The sequence below is a fragment of the Colius striatus genome, chromosome 11, assembly GCF_028858725.1.
Source record: "Colius striatus isolate bColStr4 chromosome 11, bColStr4.1.hap1, whole genome shotgun sequence".
Lineage (NCBI taxonomy): Eukaryota > Metazoa > Chordata > Aves > Coliiformes > Coliidae > Colius > Colius striatus.
In genome coordinates this window covers 26,351,295-26,370,033 of record NC_084769.1, presented here as the reverse complement: position 1 = coordinate 26,370,033, position 18,739 = coordinate 26,351,295, and the positions used below count along the sequence as shown (strand labels likewise).

At 37.5% G+C, this 18,739-nt stretch overlaps 1 protein-coding gene across 10 annotated transcripts in view; it reads left to right on the top strand.

Annotated features, from left to right (window-relative positions):
• The window catches only part of ZNF385B (zinc finger protein 385B), a 171,940-nt gene that overhangs the window by 94,275 nt on the left and 58,926 nt on the right, over positions 1 to 18,739 (top strand). The window contains exons 1-2 of one of the 10 annotated variants that reach the window (XM_062005093.1): positions 11,374 to 11,498; positions 17,122 to 17,306. The exons of 8 other annotated variants lie outside the window; for them this stretch is intronic. The gene's annotated coding sequence lies outside the window, so the exon portion shown is untranslated. Of the gene's footprint in view, positions 1 to 11,373; positions 11,499 to 17,121; positions 17,307 to 18,739 lie in introns of those variants that run through there. One more of the 10 variants, XM_062005091.1, reaches the window with a different exon arrangement.

Here is an 18,739-nt window from a genome sequence, read left to right as displayed (position 1 = left end):
TAAAGAATAAGCATTTGTCAAGCATTAAAATTGCTATTCAGCTGTCCTTTTGTCTCCATGGCAACTTCAGGCGTAACAACAAAGCAGTAGGTGATGTTGTCAGCCAAAAAAAATCTGTAATGCTCAAGTGATTGTTGATAGCAACAAAATGGATGCCAGTGCACGGTCACTTACAGCCAGTAATAGATACTGCACCTATGGCTAAGTATTACATGTGACATGTTAAAGCAGAAAATATACCAGAAAAAAGTAAGATTTCTGCAGTTTGCTAAGTTTTTGTAAATGATACACAACGTACTGTTTTAAAATTTGGCAGGCAACTGTGGTATACTTTCCCTAATGGAACGAGTTGCATGAAAATTGAAGAGCTCCATGTATATAATAAATGCCAGCTGGAAAGGAGGTTGAGCTTCCTTCTCAGTTTGTTGATGGAATAGAGAACAAATGCCATGTGAGAAAAGTGGGGTCAGTTCCTAAAGGGTATAAAAGTTAAAGTTCTCATCTAGCTTCAGTGATGATCTGAGAAAGTATCTTAAAAAAGAAAAGACGATGTTTTGAGGTTTTTTTACAAATAATGATATAAAAAGGGGTTGGAAGGAATTATCATTATTTTTTGATCTTAACCCCACGGTGACAGGAGCTTGGATGTTTTTCTGACATGTAAAATTGAAAATCATTCATGACTAAAAAGCCTGGAGAAATTCAAACTGAACACTACAGAGACTGGTGCTGGAAGCCGACTGTGAGAGAACAGTTTCAAAAAAGGATGCTTGATGTTAAAGCAGGGAGAATAGGAATGAAATTTAGATTTTTTGTAATTGAGACAATAAATGAAGAAATCTAGTCTTAAAGTAATGACAGATGAGTTAATGAAAATAAAATGATATTATTTTAAGTAATTTGTGTCCAATATGTGGAAAAAATCTCTTTGAACTGTTGGTGCTGGATGTTCTGTGGGAATTCTGCCTCTTAGTATATGTGTATGGATGCTGTCAATGCAGTGTGTCCCAAGGCTTTTCTCCTCTATGAGAAAGCTGGAGGATGGAGATTGCGACCAGTTGCTCTTCAGAATCTGACTTGACAGCATCACACAAACTCTCTTTTAATGCAGGCAAAGAGCACAGCTTCATTCACTGACAACAACATGAGGTACCATCTGATGTCTTTAGACTTCACAGAACTAGACAGATACTTACGTGGCCCTCAGTTGCTCATGGCTGCAGTTATACCTGTTTGTGTCTTTCCTAAATGAAGACAACATTAGTGTATTTTATTTTTGTTGTTGTTTTATTTTAAAAATTGGCCTATTTATTAAGCACAAAAATGTAGCCTGAAACACATCCAACTCACTGAAAGCTTGATTTCCCTATTTGTTTTTGTCTCAGACATAAAAGCTTTCTGAGCAGTCTTTTGGTTTTGAAAGTCTATAGACAAACCCAAAGCATACATATATCAAATAAAATAACACATTTTTGAAGCTCTCTGTTATATTAGACTTTCTTAAAATTCTTAAACACTAACCTACATAATCCTTGACCTTTTATCTGCCAACTTATTGCACAAAAATTTAAACTGAGATCTTATAGCAGTTATTCAATTTTTTACTTACAACTGCTTCTGCCAGACAGTTTAAGGCTGGATCTGCTTAAGGGAGTAATGCACTGCTGTGGTTAACAGTGCTCTCTTTTGAAACATGCAGTTCCACTGTTGCAAGCTATTTATTACTTGGCCTTAACAGCTCTATAACTTTCTTATGAAAAGTTTGAGATCAGTTTAAATGAACTAATGAAATTTTCATCTTGGATATTTTCTCCTATATATTTTAGAAGCTTATACAAACAACTACCCTTCAAATTAGGGACCACTTCAGGAAAGTTTTTTTTTTTTTATATTCAACACTGGTGCAGACTCTTTTCAGATCAGTGTTTGAACTTATTTTGTGTTAAGCTGCAATGATGAAAAGTGAAATGGTCTACAGGAGAAGGCTCTGGGGACAACAGGCCACCCTGGGTGGAATGGGAATGGGAGCTTGAGGCAGGGGCTCCTGCTTTGCAACAACAGTAGGCACATGGTGCTAAGGAGAAGTACCGGTCAGGGAAGAATAAGTCATCTTGTGTATTCTTACCAGTTGTGCCATCAGGTTGTTGGTGTAATGTCAGGGCAAGCAACTAAGAAAACTGTTTGGACATGCTTGACTGTTAGCAGAAAAACATTGCAAGGAAATGCACAAATGTTAAGATTTCTGTCATTTTTACTTTTAACCTTTGGAGGGTGGACATCATGCTACCTACTCATTCCCTTGTCAGGCATAGCCAACCATGCGTAAAGCAGTGAAAGAAAAGAGGCAGAAGGGTAGGAATCTGAGAGCAAAGTAAACTTGTTCTCCTGAGAAGGGCAGTAACATATGTAATTGAGGCTAATATGACTGTAGGTTACATTTGTAGGAGGAACTGAAGACCACGAGGTAAATCCATGATGTCCTCAGCCAAGCAGTGCCTGTTTAATCACAGAATCTTAAGGGCTGGAAGGGACCTCAAAAGATCATCTAGTCCAAACCCCTTGCCAGAGCAGGACCACCTAGAGTAGGTCACACAGGAACTCATCCAGGTGGGTTTTGAATGTCTCCAGAGAAGGAGACTCTACAGCCCAGCTGGGCAGCATGTGCCAGTGCTCCATCACCCTCACAGTGAAGAAATTCTATCTTGTGTTTCTTTGGAACCTGTTATGTTCTAGCTTGGACCTTTGCCTCTTGTTCTATTATTGGACATCACTGAGAAGAGCCTGGCTCCATCCTCCTGACACCCACCCTTTATGTATTTGTAGACATTAATAAGATCACGTCTCAGTCTCCTCTTCTTCAAGCTAAAGCACCCCAGCTCCCTTAGCCTTTCATTGTAAGGGAGATGCTCCACTCCCTTTATTATCTCTGTGGCCCTGCACTGAACTCTCTCCAGCAGCTCCCTGTCCTTCTTCAACTGAGGGGCCCAGAACTGGACGCAATATTCCAGATGCGGTCTCACAAGGGCAGAATAGAGGGGGAGGAGAACCTCTCTTAACTTACTGCCCACAGCCCTTCTAATACATCCCAGGATGCCATTGGCCTTCTTGGTCATGAGGACACATTGCTGGGTCATGATCATCTTGCTGTGCACCAAGACCCCCAGGTCGGTTCATTCCCCAGCCTTGTCTTACCCTGAAATTTGTATCCTATTTCAGTCCTCTCCCTTTACTTAAATCACTTGGGGTGACACATTTCCCATATGTGTCTGTGTGTGTATCTGTGTGTTCACTCTCACTGATTCCTTAAGTTGCTCAATCTACTAGCACAGCTATTATTGCCCCTAAGTCTAGCTGTATAAGCTCTTCTGAAAATGGAAAGTTGCGTAGTTATTTTTTGCTGTGATTTATCACCAACAAGATTTTTCTTGCAAGGCAAATATGGATTCACATTTTTGTAAACATAACTTTTCTAGTGTAAGCAGAACTTTGAGCAGTGGGATTCCAGACCTCCAGGGAAAGATGGACTGTGTGTCTATATTGTTGTCACTGGTACTAGAACAGATCTGTCAACATCTAATTGCTGTTGAAGGATAAACTAGTTGTTAGAACTCCATCAGTTAGTCTGCATAATTGATAACTATATCTAATTATTTTCCTCTGTATTTTCTCTCAAGTAATTAATGTTCCAAGCTACAAGCAAGATCTTGACAGTTGTCATTATTTGCTTTTTACTCTGCAAATATCACATCATCTTGCTGACCCTTTTTTTAAATGCTAAATGTGTTAGGGATTTTTGTAGTTTCTAGTGAAACCTGTTTACTGTTCACCAAGATCTGTTTCAGAGATGTAAATTTTTTTTGAGCTACACTTGTGCACAGGAAACGCACCAAATTCTGTGGACCCAGTAAAATTTTTTTTTTCTTCTGACAGCTTTTAACCTACCTTTACTTCTTTTTCCTCTGTTCTGAGTGCTATTTGTGAAAAAGCGATTTTCAAATAATATAGGGTTTCACTGACACTGTATATTTAAGGTGGGATTCTTGTGTTATTTCATGTAGATAGTTTGGATGACTTGAGATTGCCTAGCCCTGCTTTCCATTATTCCATGATCAGCTTTTAACCAAAATGCTGTCATACATCTAGTAAAACTGACTGAAAGTTGCCATTGCTCTAGAAAAAGAACATATAAGTTCTTTGATATATACTGTGTTTTGGTGCAACTTGCACAAATCCAAATGTCCCAAAATTCAAACTATTTCTGTTTTTCACTGATTTGGCTCACGGTGCTTTGCATGCAAGCAACTTGCTTGGTAGGTGTAAGGGACACAGCAACTAGCAGCTGTGCTTGGGGTGTTTTATTATTAACTTTGCTAGAAATGCTTAAAATAAGATACAAATCATGTTTTGAATGAAATTGTAAATCTCGTATTTACTGCAAAGATAAGCAACACTACTCTTGATTGTGACACACATTTGTCCTTAATATGAAAATACAAGTGTCCCATGAACAAAAGTTCCCAGATTCACTACAGCTGTGGAACTTTCCATTTCATTTGCAGTGGAAGCATGAATCTGTACAAGTTGCTTTGACAAAAATAGTATTTATAGAAAGTGGAAAATTCCACCTTCAGGGTGAGAGGGAAACTTAGCAACCTTCTTTTCCCAGAATTTGGAACTTCTACTGTATTGAGAAGTACTGAAATCTTCAATTGTCAATAAACCTGATTTGACAGAAGTGTAAATGTGAAGTTTTTCTGCTTTACTTGTCTACCAGAGTAGGTATATAATTTCTCTGAGAAGGATTATGTTAGTGTTGCTATTGTTCTCTGCATTTCAAATGCAAAAATATGCAAGTACCATAGGAAAACAAAAATGCAAATTTAAAACACAAATAAGTGCTCTTTTATTAAGTTAAAACTTTTTATTTCTCTATACAAAGAGCTATTTCTATGTATTTCCATGTTATGGTGTTAAGCTTTTCACAGCTCTGTGGTGGAAGGATCTACCTTTGTGCTGTCAAATGGATACAATACTGTGCCGGGGACATCATTGATGTTAGCATGGAGCATATATTTGTGCTTTTGTTTGCTTCTGTTAAATTTTGTTTTATTGATCTCTTTACCAAAACTCATGCTAAAACTATTTCTGAAAGACATAGCTTCCTTGAAATGAAGCAAGGCCGTGTTTTTACTTCATAGAAGAGAAGTTTGACATTGACTAGAAATACCTTACTGCAATTTGTCTTTAACAACTGCAGTCATAGCACCCATTGCCAGTCATTTAGAGAGAACTCTGTCAATATGGAATTGTTTCTCTTGTATATATAAAACCATTTTATTCAGTCTTAATACAAATGCATGTGAAGTTGAGGTTTCCAGATTCTCTGGGGAGATTATTTCCTTGGTCTGAATCAACTCAAAGAGACTGCCACTATGAACATTAAATATCACTAAGAATAATCTTGGTGTCACAAAGCTTTCCTTCATGTTCAGAACTATTTTTTCTCAGTTATATTCTTTTATGTCAGTTTTCTCTATTCTACAAGCCTTTTAGAATTCTGTAATTCAGAAATCTTTCAAATACCCAGCCCTCCTCTTGTCTCTGCAGTTGTTGTGCATTGTTCCTAGGGTGTCCATATTTAACTTTTTGTATTTTCTAGACTTCCCAGAGCTTGCTTCTTTATATTGCTTTGCCTCAGCCTCTCTTCAATTTTTAAGTCCTTTTCAAGTTACAAGATACATGCTGCTCAACATAATGAGCTTTATCAGACAGGGACTGATAAGTTCTTGCTTCATGTAAAGGATACATTTGTACTTTGAGCTTTGTCCGTTGTTCTGTGGTAAGGTTAATAGACTTCATGTGTGAGGGTTTTATGCAGAAGAGAGAACTGGGCTTTTTCCCCCTTCACCCAAATTGCTACTCTGACAGATGACTCTCACTCTTGCGACTCAAATGCATAAGACATTTTTGCTATCTATACCTTTTTAAAATATTTCATGGTATGACAAAACTAATCTTTAAAAAACTTTTCAGACAGAGTATCCAGATATTTTTATTTTCTGTAGTTTTTGTCTAAGTCTTATTTTAGCTCTGTATTGCTGCCTAATGGATTGATTTATTCATCTATAATCTATACCTAGCCCAACATCTGAAGACCAGGTGGCCTTAGATTGATTTACAGATTTTTCTCCTCTGTTTTGTTTGAATATGCACATACAGAAGTAGAAATACTAGGCAAGGCTTATGTTGTCCAAACCTTTGTTCCTGTAGGCACAGAGGTTTACAAACACACGACTCATTGAAGTTTTCTAATTCTTACTGCACTAGAATCCAACTGCTCTTATAATTTTTTTTTATTTAATCTTAAGTTCATTCTTCCTATTCTGCATCATGGATACCAAGAATTAAATACTGTGCTACTTCTCTGCTACTGAGACTACTTAATATTTTGTGTTGAAAACATGTTTTTTTCATGTGGAATGATGGCTTTTCTGGAGTTCATTGTTGCAAATGGTGCTGTTTAATCTGCGAAAAAGAAAATATTGATGACTGTTTTCCGTTTTTACTTCAGTGTCATCTAAAGACATATCCATCTTTTTTTTCTAATTGAGTTATCAGTCATAGACTCTATTCAGATTTGCATTCCACAAAGCATTTAAAATGTGACATAGATTTCTGTTCTATAATAGAAAAGGCATCTGAGGATTACATTTAACTTGACATGACTTTTTATTTATTTTGTGTAACTTTCAGAACTGTTTAGTGGAAGATGTTTGAAGTTCATATCGTGGGAAAAAAAGTGTTATAGAAGCCTGAGTTTCTGTGTTGGCAGAAAGTTGCAATGACAGTTTCTGTCATTGCAAAACTTGTGGTGAAACAGACCTTAAAGTAGAAAAAAAACCCACCCCAACATCTCTGGCTCTGGAGACATTCAAAACCTACGTGGATGAGTTCCTCTGTTACCTGCTCCAGATGGTCCTGCTCTGGTAGGGGGTTGGACTAGATCTTTTGAGGTCCCTTCCAACCATTAAGATTCTGTGATTCTTTGATTACATATTTAAGGAGTGGATTTAGAATATATTACATATATTTTCTCTTTAATGTAAACATTATACTAATGGCAAATTGATTTCTTATTCTCTTTCCTATTCTGTTCTTCACTCTGACAACACTCTTTGAAATACCTAAGGGATTTTTTTGCTTTGGAGGCAGCTAAGGTCATCTTCCATCTTCCTGATGAAAACATGTAAAAGCAAGTTAATGTTAGATTGTTCTATGCTGGCAGGCTTTACTATAGTTATCAACAAGTTTCACACAGACTCTAATATCAAATACTTCCAGAGAATGGTTTTGAAAACTGTGGAAAAACCCTACAGAAAGGACATGGGTGGGCTCCTTCTGTAAGTGATTGAACTGCGGTTGCAAAATGCGAGTTCGCAGCTGCCTGCTTAGCCATCTGCTTAAGGAACTTCCAGCTCCTGTATTTTAGTTAGAGTCTGTAGGTTATACAGCAGTGAGTATATTCTGAAGTATGGTTGCTCTCTGAAATGCTGTCTTTAATCCAGAAATATATGACATGTTTTAAAACTATTCTGGAATGCACATGTAACCATGAAACCATGACTGCTGAACGTATAAGCCTTTACCTTAACTGAGGAGCCAGTCTTTTATCCTTGTCTTTGCAATCATGCCTTGGCAAATTTAGCAGGCTACTGTAGCAACTATTTATGCAGGAAGACATAATGATTCAGGCCTTCTGCACAGAAATGGAGGGAGAGCTGCAATATGTAGTGTAGAATACGTGGTAACGGAAGAGCAGCTAAGCTGTGATCCTTTGCCTGGACTGCAAGTGGATCTGCATGATTTACTTATTATAGTCCTCCTACTACAAATACTGCTATTTGTGTAATGTCATAATTATTTTCCTCTTTCCGTTGGGTGTTCATATATTTTGTGTCTTCCCTGTGTTTCTCTGTGCAGCAGTTTAAGACTGTTGGTCAACAAAGAGCATGTAGCAGTTCATGTAGTATCAAAGCAAAGACATGAAACTACTGTGGTACTTCCTCTTACTAGTGGATTGCATTGAGAAATGCTGGCTATAGTTTCAGATCTGGCAGGTGTTATTTCTGCTGGTCCTCCTGCTGAAGTTAATAGGGCAAAGTTAATAGGGTGAGGGAGCCCTGGCAGAGGCTTCCCAGGGAGGGTCTTTCCTTGGAGGTCTTCAAGATCTGCCTGGACATATTCCTGTGCGACCTGATCTAGGTGGACCTGCTTCTGCAGGGGGGCTGGACTAGATGATCTCTAAAGGTCCCTTCCAACACCTACCATTCTATGAAAAGGGAAAAACAGAGGTATATTACAGATACAGTCTTTTTAAAGATTCCTTGTGTCTAACAGAATAGTCTTATGAAGCACTTTCTGCTGTGACTTTGAAATCTTACAAGAATAAATAAATTTCTACCACAAGTGTCACAAGCGAGGGGAAGCCATGTCTTTTTCCTTCCTTGGTGCATTTTTTCAGTTCTTCTCAACTCACAAAAAGAAAATACCCTTTCTTTGAATTATGTAGTTTCATCTCTTATTGTTAAGTTTTGAAAAGTTTAGAGAGGCACATTTTAAATAATATGTTTTCTGTAAAATATATATTACCTTTCAATCAGAAAAGCTTTTACTTCACAATCTTATGAATAGCTAAGCATGAAGTGAGGATAAATGTGTGTGGATAAATGTGTGAGGATAAATGTGTATTCTTGAGAGAATAAACAAAAAATTTGCATATTAATTTAAAGCCCAGTGACTGTGAATTTAAGCTCATCCTTAAAACAAGAATCAGGACAGAGGGAAAAAAAATGTCAAGTGTTCATTGCTTTGTTCTTATTTCTCAGTATGATACGCTCAGTTATTTACCATAGTGGGTGACTCTGGTAGGGATTTAGAAAGTGAAAGGATGAGGCCTGTTACATGAGGCAGACTGAAGATGATTTGCTGCTAAGATCCATCATAAACTAGCATTTAAGATACTAAACATTAAGTATTGATTATTACTTTAAAAATAAGAGTGAAGTACTACTCTTAATTTTAAGACAATGCAAAGGACATTTGTTAGAAGTGGAAGGGAGTTTCTTCTTAATAGGAATAACAACAGATTAGCAATCTTGCCTGATTTTTAAGTTATACAGAAAGATGCTACTATGTTGTAATACAACAAATAACCAGTAGTGAAGGTAATTTTGGCAAGAGGATTGAGTGGACATTTTCTTTAAATCCACTCCCTTTTTCTTTAAATCGCTTCTTTGGATATTTATTTTACAAAGCATACTGTAAGGATTTGGAAGCTCTTTTTAAAGAGAACCTAATAAGAGCACAACTGCAAACTTGTCCCATGGCAGAGAAAAGATAGGAAATGTGACAAGGATAATTTGACTAAACTATGAACCCTTTATGAACTCAAACACAAGGACTGGATGTATAGGTAGGAAATTGAAAATATTTTAAATCAGTTTTATTAATGTGACAACCATCAATATAAATAATAAAAACCTGCAAGAACAGGTAGGAGTGTCTTGATGAACTAGAATCTTCAAAATGCCGATTCTGGCAAATGTGACACAGGGATACTTGCACAGATGGAAGTATCAGAGCTGTTGCCACATGTAAAAGTCCAAGACCCTTGGAAAGCTGATGGAATCACAGTATTTTTGAAAGAGAAGAAGACCAAATGGAATTTAAGAACTAATAGATGATCTTTCCTTTGAAGAAAATGAACAAACAAATTATGCCAAAATACATGAAGGAAAACATCAGCTGAGTAATAACCAATGCAGCACAGCAAGAGTTGCCAATCTGTAAATGCAGGAAAGGATTCCTGTATATCACAACCTGAATGCAAGTTAATACTGCTGTGTTATCAACTAAGACAGATACCATCCTGAGACATATAACCAGAAACACAGTGTGGCAGGAATCACAGACCATAGAAACATAGAATGGTAGGGGTTGGAAGGGATCTTTAGAGATCATCTAGTCCAAGCCCTTGCAGAAGCAGATCCACCTAGATCAGGTCGCATAGGAATGTGTCCAGGTGGGTTTTGAAGACCTCCAAGGAAGGGAATGAAATTTGTTTGCTAATTCAAGTTACTCTGGATGAAAATGAGAAGCATCAGAGCTCGTAATAATTTCGCTTTTGAGTCACCTCTATCTTGATACTCTCATGACCATGAGTTCAGCTTGACCTGATATGGTTAAAAGCAAATTTCTCTTTTGTTGATGTGCTGCGAGTTTACTTCCAACTCCTCTGGCTCCTTGCGCTGGCTCAAGGGGACAGTTGGTAATGAAGGGCTGCCCAGCCTGTTCCCAGTGTGGCTGTGGAAAATAAAGGCAGGCCTCATGACACATTTCATAAAAATGCTTTCATGCTTTTTTAACATTGACTCTCACCTTCTGTTTATTTATCTTTATTTTTCAGTATACTATTTGATTAATTAGCTTTAATTTATGAAATACAATATATTAAAGTGATGTTAACTAGTCTCCAGGAAATTAGTAGTGACATTTTTTAAAATAAGCTCATACTAGATGAAGTCCTGTTGAAAGTAATTAATATTGGGCTTTTTTTTGCATTTTTTTTCTTTGATTCAGTCTCCATTACAGAAACATTCTGTTTCTGTAATATACTGCTACTTTTTTTTCTTTCTTTCTTTTTTCTCTCTGAATGTAGCTGAGGGTAGGGTTGCCCAAGTTCATGGTCTTTATAGCTCAGCCCTGGCAAGGCTGGTGCACTGCTGCACTCAAAAGTAGAATAAAATTTCTAGTCAAATACCAGTGTTTTATTTATTTTCAGTAAGATGAGGAGTGTGGTAACTGATATTTGAAACCCATTGCCTTCATATACCTTCCTGTGTAGTATAGAGGGTAAGTAGCATGTATTATAGTTTTATAAATTTTCAAATTCTTGCTTATTTATCAATCCTGACTTTGAGAATAAGTAAAGCAGTGCAGGAGAGTCAGGATTTATGGACTTTGATCTTCTGAATGTCATGATCCCACACTGTCTGTAACCCTGTACTCTGAGGTCTCCTTTATGAACTTATTTAGAAATTCAAGTAGACACATTTTTTTTCCCCTTTTTATTCTAAATGTTATTTAAAATGTGACTCTCTAACAACCAGCTAGATAGTAACCTCTCTAAGTTGTATTCTAAGAATAATAGTAGAGGAAATGGCACTGAAATACAGTTTATCAGTCTTTTAGGTTACATTTGGTTTGGTGATGTCAATAGTAGGCTGCACACCCTCTGGAGTAAAGTTGCAAACATTCTCAAGGGTAATTAAGCTAAGTACACAACAGCATGAATTTGTTCAGGCTTGCTGATTGCCCACTGTCTCATAGCACCCAACATCACAAAAGCACCCTGTTGATATGAAAGCATTATTTCTGTCTTATGCTGTGTATATGTTTAAATGCTGCAGAGGAGGTGGATTGTAACCCCAGAAACTAAGGTAAGCATCATGGCACTGATTAACACTGGGAAGCCCTTATGGGACTACATGGTCTGTGTTTTATTTTGCTTTGCTAAAATAATTCATGATTGTGTGGTCACAGCACAAACCTCTGCAGCTTCTGAATGTTGTAAGGCATTTGTGGATTTGTAAGATGTCTTCCATTTGTAAATGGCCTAAAGAACTTCAGTCAGAAAGGCAGCTCTTGTGCCCTTTTTACAGCCAGATTAAGGTACCTTTATTTGTATTTTTAAGTGACAGAAGTGCTGAGTCTGGCTCCTCCTTTATTTAATGTGAGGTTGCTGTGCATTTTGTGTTTCCAGGTAAAGTACAATAGAGTGTACTGACAACTTGTGAAGCTCGAGAAATGGAGCTCTGACTTGTCCCTTGCTCTGACTTTTATGAGTAGGGGCTCTGAAAAGGTGGTTTAGTATGGTATCTGGTTAGGAGAAAGGTCAAATCCTCCAGGAAATCCTATGAAGACATTTTTGTTAGAAGCAGCGGGTAAAGCACCCAGAAGAATTAGAGAAGTTTGGGAAGGAAGAGCTTTTCCCTTCTATAGTATTAACTGGGAGATTATGAAATAGTTGGTTTTTTTCTTTAAACTATTTTTAAGCCACGTAAGAGTTTCTTCTGTATACCAGTCTTAGAAGAAGGATTGTTTCACTTGGACTTAAACTGCATGTGTGGTAAATCTACACACTACCTTTACACATTTGACCTCTTTTGGATGAATGCTTTTATGCTGTGTGCCCTGTTGCTGTGGCAGAGCAAATGAATTTAGTGTCGAATGTGGCTGTGTGGACAATGTTATGAAGGATTTTGAATCTGCCTTTCTTCTCTGTCTCATTTCATAAGGAAATAATAGCAACTAAGGAGAAGATTGTGACTGAAACCGTGACCTTTTGGATAGAAGGGGAGTACACTGGATGTTCAACCTTCTTTTGAAATTTCTGAAAAATGTAGTTATCCTTGGAAACAAAACTACATTTCATTCACCAGAGATCTTGGTTTCCATTGCAGATCATTTTAATAGACCACTCTCAACAACCTAAATTAGCTGTTGTTACAGTCTTTTATTTGAAGGATATTTGGAGAGCTATACCAATAGAAGAACTTACAAAAAGAAAATAAGAAGCAACTTAGGTATTTTCTAGAGGTGATTGTGTAACATATAACTCTCTTTTAAAAGAGTTGAAAATTGTGTAATGTGGTTAAGTGATTAGGCACATCTATGATGATGTATATGGGTCTAGACCTCTATTACCTTTGTGAACAGCGTTGCTAAGCAAGTGTGTTGGAGTAGCAAAGTGGAGTAAGGAGCAAGAAGACAACTGCAGACATAAATCCCACAAATGTAAAAGCTAAGGCTGACATATATCCCCCAAAAGTAAAAGTTAAAGCTTAATACTTTTGATTGACAAATAACAAAACAGTCACCCAGCAGTATTTTTGGTGATAGACTTGTTTGGTTTTGTTCAATAGTATCTCCTGAAAGAAATATGAGGCCCACTGAAGGTTAGATTATGAGTTTACCTCAGAATAAGTGGTATTTTGAGAAACATCAGGTTATATGAGAGGTGAAGCAATAACAAACTCTCTAAAAAGCTAACTAAACTAAGTCTTATCCCCCAAATTATGGAACTTTTCAGGTAATGTAAATTGGGTGTTTTTTCTCCTGTTTCTCAGTAGAGAAACTTCTAGTTTGTAATGAAATATTGTGTTAATTCAGAATCCTAAACCAAGAGGGAACGGAGTGAAGTACTTCATCCTAGGACACTCACAGGCTTGATGCCTAACAGCTAAGAGTATGCATTGGGGGGAAAAAAATGGGGACTAACATGGAACTTGCTCCATGCTGTGGATGCGATTGTGTCTTCCATAGCCATATGGTGATGTCATATTTTTAGTTAAGGGTGACAGCAGAAAAGCAAACTATCTCTCTGCCTTTGCACTGGGAGAGTGGAAAAGGCAAGGTGGGAGGCTGATTTAAACACATCAAGAAAAAGGATCCTAGGGATTTCAGAAGATCTCCATACTAATGTAGATGGAAAGAGAATAGAGAGCTCAAAAAACATGCCACTGTTTTTTTTCTATCATACTTAAAAGACTTCAAAGCAAAGCCAGCTCCAAAACAATGTTTCCTAGAAGCAGATAAGACCAGAGGAGGAGGCAGAGCTGCTCATGAATACCAGAGGGAGAGGCATGAGCAAGCCAAGAGATTCTGAGAAAAAAACTGGAACAGACTGAAAAGCTCCAGCTGACTTCAGTGCAGGCGGGAGCATTGCATTTATAGTTGTCACGGTTTGACTACAATAAAATCCAACTACTGAGCTTGATGATGTTAAGCTATAACATGCCACTCTGCTTTCCAGTCAAACAAAATGTCTTGGTTGCTTTAGAAGTCTAGAGAATTAGCTCTCTTATGAAACTAATGAGGAATATTTCCATATTAGCTACAGATAATAGCAAATAGCAGTGGTACTGCAGTCAGCATGTTTCCTCTAATTATAGTGAATGATGTTCCTTAATTTATTTAATTGCTTAGACTTGACAAGAAGCCATTGCTAACAACCATGCTTTGATACTAGTGTTATACTTCTGGACTTCACTTGACTTGGGAGTATAAATACTCCAAAGTAAGATATGTGGAACAGCATAGCACAATTGCTGGAAAATTTAGGCTGCTTGTTGTGGCTGTGTACAAGTCCATTCTGAGGCACAAGAACACAGAGTGGTAGCTAGAGAAGAAGAGGGTGGGAGTGTCAGTCACACATCTTGCAAATCCAGTGAGGGACAAGTCTCTTCCACGTGTTATTATCAGGCAATTGTAACACAGTTATTTAAGGAAAATGCAAGATAATCTGTTCCACTTCTAATTATTGTACTTCTCTTACCACTCCATCTGTCCTGGTATCTTCTATACAAAGCCTACAGGGATTCCTGTCATTGCAAACTGTTAAAAATGCAGTACAACTGCAAGGAGAATGAGGTTTTTCTTCATTAATGTTTTTTGATGTATTTGTCTCTAAAATACTGAAATTCTAGTTTCCTACTGTTAGGCTGCTACCCTCCACGCCCTCTCCCCCACCAGGTAAATGTCATAATTTATTCTCCATGATTTTGGGATAGAGATAAAGGAAATAAATATTGACACAGCTCTTTTGAATTTAATTTCATTATAATAGAGATTTTTCAATGTCAGCATTCCCATGATTGTCTTCATATCAAGTATCTGAGCACTATTTGTGATCTGAAGTCTACATTTTTTTTTACTTTGGAGATGTAAAACAATTAGATAGGCAAAGAAATACTAACAGTTCATAGAAGTTAAAATAATTCCAAGTCAACCCCTAATATTTTAGCGAGCAAGGATCTGATCTAATGGTTTTCTTGCTTGTAAATACAAATAGATTTATGTTTTTATTTTTAGAATTCTTGTATGAAATGCATGCAATATGGAATTGTACTTCTTTTGTGATTGTAAATGAGCAATACATAATTATCAATATTATATAAGCAATGGTTGATTTTTTTTTATTGATTAAATGCCAGATTTTCCATTAATTGTAACAGCACTATATTTCAATTTATTTTTGGTATTGACCTTGTTAGTGGAATCCTACATGTATTTGAAATGCAGAAATATCTCAGTTCAAGGTATATGATTTTATACAAAAGGAGAATATGAAATTCTGTTAGTGTGCCTTCATAGAACATTTATTTCTAGATGAATAATAATGGAAGTAAGAACTTCATGCACAAGCATACTGGAAAACATTTTTTAATTTCTAGGGAGAGAATTATTTTCATCATCTCACTTTTTTTTTTAGGTAAGTCATTATTGACCATGAAGATCTTAAATAATAAAATAGATAATTTTTAGATTGCAATGAATTTGCATCAAATGCCTCCGAGTTTGCTGAAATGTCTACTGCAAAAATAAACTCGGAACGGAGTGCAAAATGTTTGACATCTCATTTTCTCTTTAAGGCTAGACCTGGACCAGTGTTTTCTTATCACTTATGAGCATTGCACAGAGTAGTTCCTGCTTAGCCATATGTTCTACACCATTTCTTGTCGTCTTTCCTTGTGGCTTCTAAAGAAAACACATCTTCTGAGGATTTACTCATTTTTAATTGCCAAACATGGACCGATGTGTGTGATTTGTGCTTTTAAAATCTGTTAATAAGTGAAGGAAGGTCTGACTGCTCTGCTGATAGCTGTATAATGTTTGAGAGGGGTGCATTCAGTACACTCTCCGTTTCTAAAAGATGTACGTGTATCAGTAGCTCTGATGGTAATCATAACTACTCCCAAAAGAGCTGCCTCCTCATTCATTAGTGAGTTAGTTTATATGGTGCCTTGGGGGCACAAAAGTTCTGAACATTTTCCTATTGTCAACTGGAGGCTCTACCATGTCTCATATATGCAGAGTTTCTGCTTCAAGTTATTTTGAAAAATCAGTTGCCTCGATAGCGAGTTATCTCTTAGGATCGTGTTAAATTGCCATTTGGGAAAATCTGTTGAAGTAATGCTCTTCTCTCTCCTTGACTACTTCACTTTTGACAGACTAGAATCCCTATGGGTATCTAAGTCTCTCATTAATCATAATACCATATTATAAGGAAACAATGTTTGTTCTGCTGAGTGAGTCCTAAAAAAAAGAATCTACTAAAATGTGGTATTTATTCACAATGCTTTTTATTTAAGAAGGGAGAATGATTAAGATTCACCTCCATAAGTATTATTAATAGAAAAATACTAGAATAGCTTTTTCCTTAAGTGGTTTGATATCAACACCTGCTGTTAAGAAACTCGGAATTGTTTTATGAGTACTTAACTTGTTTTTAACAGTTTATCTCAGCAATAAACAGAAACATATGACTTTAATACCCATGTACAACTGTAACTTAACTAACTAAATTAGAACGTTTCAGAATCAGGTAAATTGATCATACTGAGAAGGAAAAAGAGTAATGTTTATATTAAGTATTGGGAAAGATCTCAGGAGCTAATGTCACATAAATACATCGACTGCAAACTGTAGTGACTTCCAAATGATTGATTTTTACCTGTCATTTATAGGGAAAAAAAACCTGTAGTGAAAGCAGATAGATCTGGGTCATGATGCAACAAGGGCATCAGATATAAGGGAAGACAGCTATTGATTTTTTGATGGTATGCATTTCTGTAGTTAGGTGGGGTTTTTTGAATAAACATAATAAGGAATTGTAGGAAAAAAACAAACCAAGGACGTTATGGATCGAGACAAGGCTCAGCTCACTGCTCCCGATATCTCTAGCTCCTCCCCCATCAACAGCTCAGGGGAGGGCAGAGAATGGGGGATGTGGTCAGTCTCTCACAGATGGGCTCTGCACTTCTCTCTTCTTAGATGAGGATGACTCCTGGCATTCTTCCCCTGCTCTGATACAGGGTCCCTCCTGCGGGACACAGTCCTTAAAGAATTTATCTGGTGTGGGTTCTTCCCAGCAGCTACAGCTTCTGCTAATACAGGGTTCCTCCCGTGGGATGCGGCCTCCTCTAAGCATAGTCACTACCCCTAATGCAGGGTCTTTTCCAAAGTGCAAACAAATCTCAGCTTCACCACTCCTCTCCACAGGATGCAGGGGAGTTTCTGCTCCAGCACTTCTCCTCCTCTCTTCCCTCACTGACCTTGGAGTCTGCATGATTGCTTCTCTCTCCCAACTTCTTCCACCATCACCAGCCAGAAAAGCCAGAAGAACAACAAGAAGGAACAGGAAGAACCCTCCTCTTCTGGCTTCTTCATAAAAAGTGATCATGGAGGTGTCTAATTGGCTCAGCCTCACAAGTGGATCTGGCTCAGAGCTGGGGAGAGTTTCAAGCAACTCCCTACAGGAGTCATTTTTACAGCCCCTTTTGCTTTACCAGAAATGTCTCCTCACAAAACCATGACTGTAGGATCCTAGAAAGAGCTCATACAGAACACAAGCAGCGTTATCTCAAAATCCTTCGAGGGAGTTGTTTCAAATGTGTCCTGCCTGGATTTCTGTCTTCTGGAGCTCTGAAGGAAAACTTTGTAAATGGAGGTGACATTGTGAGGTGTAAAGGCAGGGTGACTGTGCCTAGTGGAGTTGCAGTCTATAACAAATTTAGCCAACATGGGCAAAACAAAAGGGACACCTTGTCATCCACCCTTGATGGGATACTGTTTTCTTAATCAGTATCTGAAAAATGCTGTGCTAAAAAGACCAAGAGAGGAGAAAGCCCACAACTGACCCATACTATCAGTTACATTGCTACTGTTCCCTGGCCAAATGAGACACTCAACACTGGTGTAGAAAGTAAAGGTTACTTGTAGCTGAAATTTGTCAGATAATTCAGGGATGAAAAAGCTGGCACAGTCTGTCCATACAGAAAACTCTTCAGTGTAATGTGCATAAGTAGTGGTGGATGTGAATAACTCAAATGAGATCCCTTTGAAGTTTTCCCAAATATTGTCCATGGCACAAGTTAAAACAATGGCAGCCACCAGCACTCTGAATTGGATGTAGATTGTCCAGTTCACAGAAATCTATCAACCAGATACTTCTATTCAGTCATGATAGCACTTCAGTTACTCTTCTACTGCTCTTGATCTGAGTGTGGAGTGCGTCCTTGGATCAGAGGATTAAAACATTGTAGTAGTATCTTTGGGTAGTAGAAAAAGGGGAGAGACTTGAGTATGACTTTAGATTTCTCTATAATTGTCTTTAATGAAGACTTTAGAAGAGCATGCTTTCAAGTCTGGAAAGTAATTAATTTCTTTAAGTATGCTGAAATGATTTGGAAATTGTGTTTTAGATGAGTTAAATTTTTTGATAGCTAATCCGGTAATGGTCTAATATTGACCCAAATCAGAGGAATTAGTGTACAGACATTCCACCTTATTTTGTGCTTGAAAGTGGTAAAGAAAACCACATGGGGAGAAAATCATAGAATTTATGTGCTTAGATTGGACTAAACTTGGCACTGTTCTTATTACTTGAAAAGATGGGTGGTGACTGTTAACCATGGCCAAAGTGAGCTGTGATTGTCTCTGACAAAGCTATGATCTTGCCTGTCTTGACTTCTGTAGTTTTCCTGTGGAGTTGTAAAAGAGCTAGTGAGGGATGGAAGTTGTTGATAGAGACTCCTGGAGTTCCCATTGCCTGCAGCCCTTTTGGCACCTGGGGAAAATGTGGCTAGCTGGCCCCTGCAGCTTGTCTTGCCATGGGAGT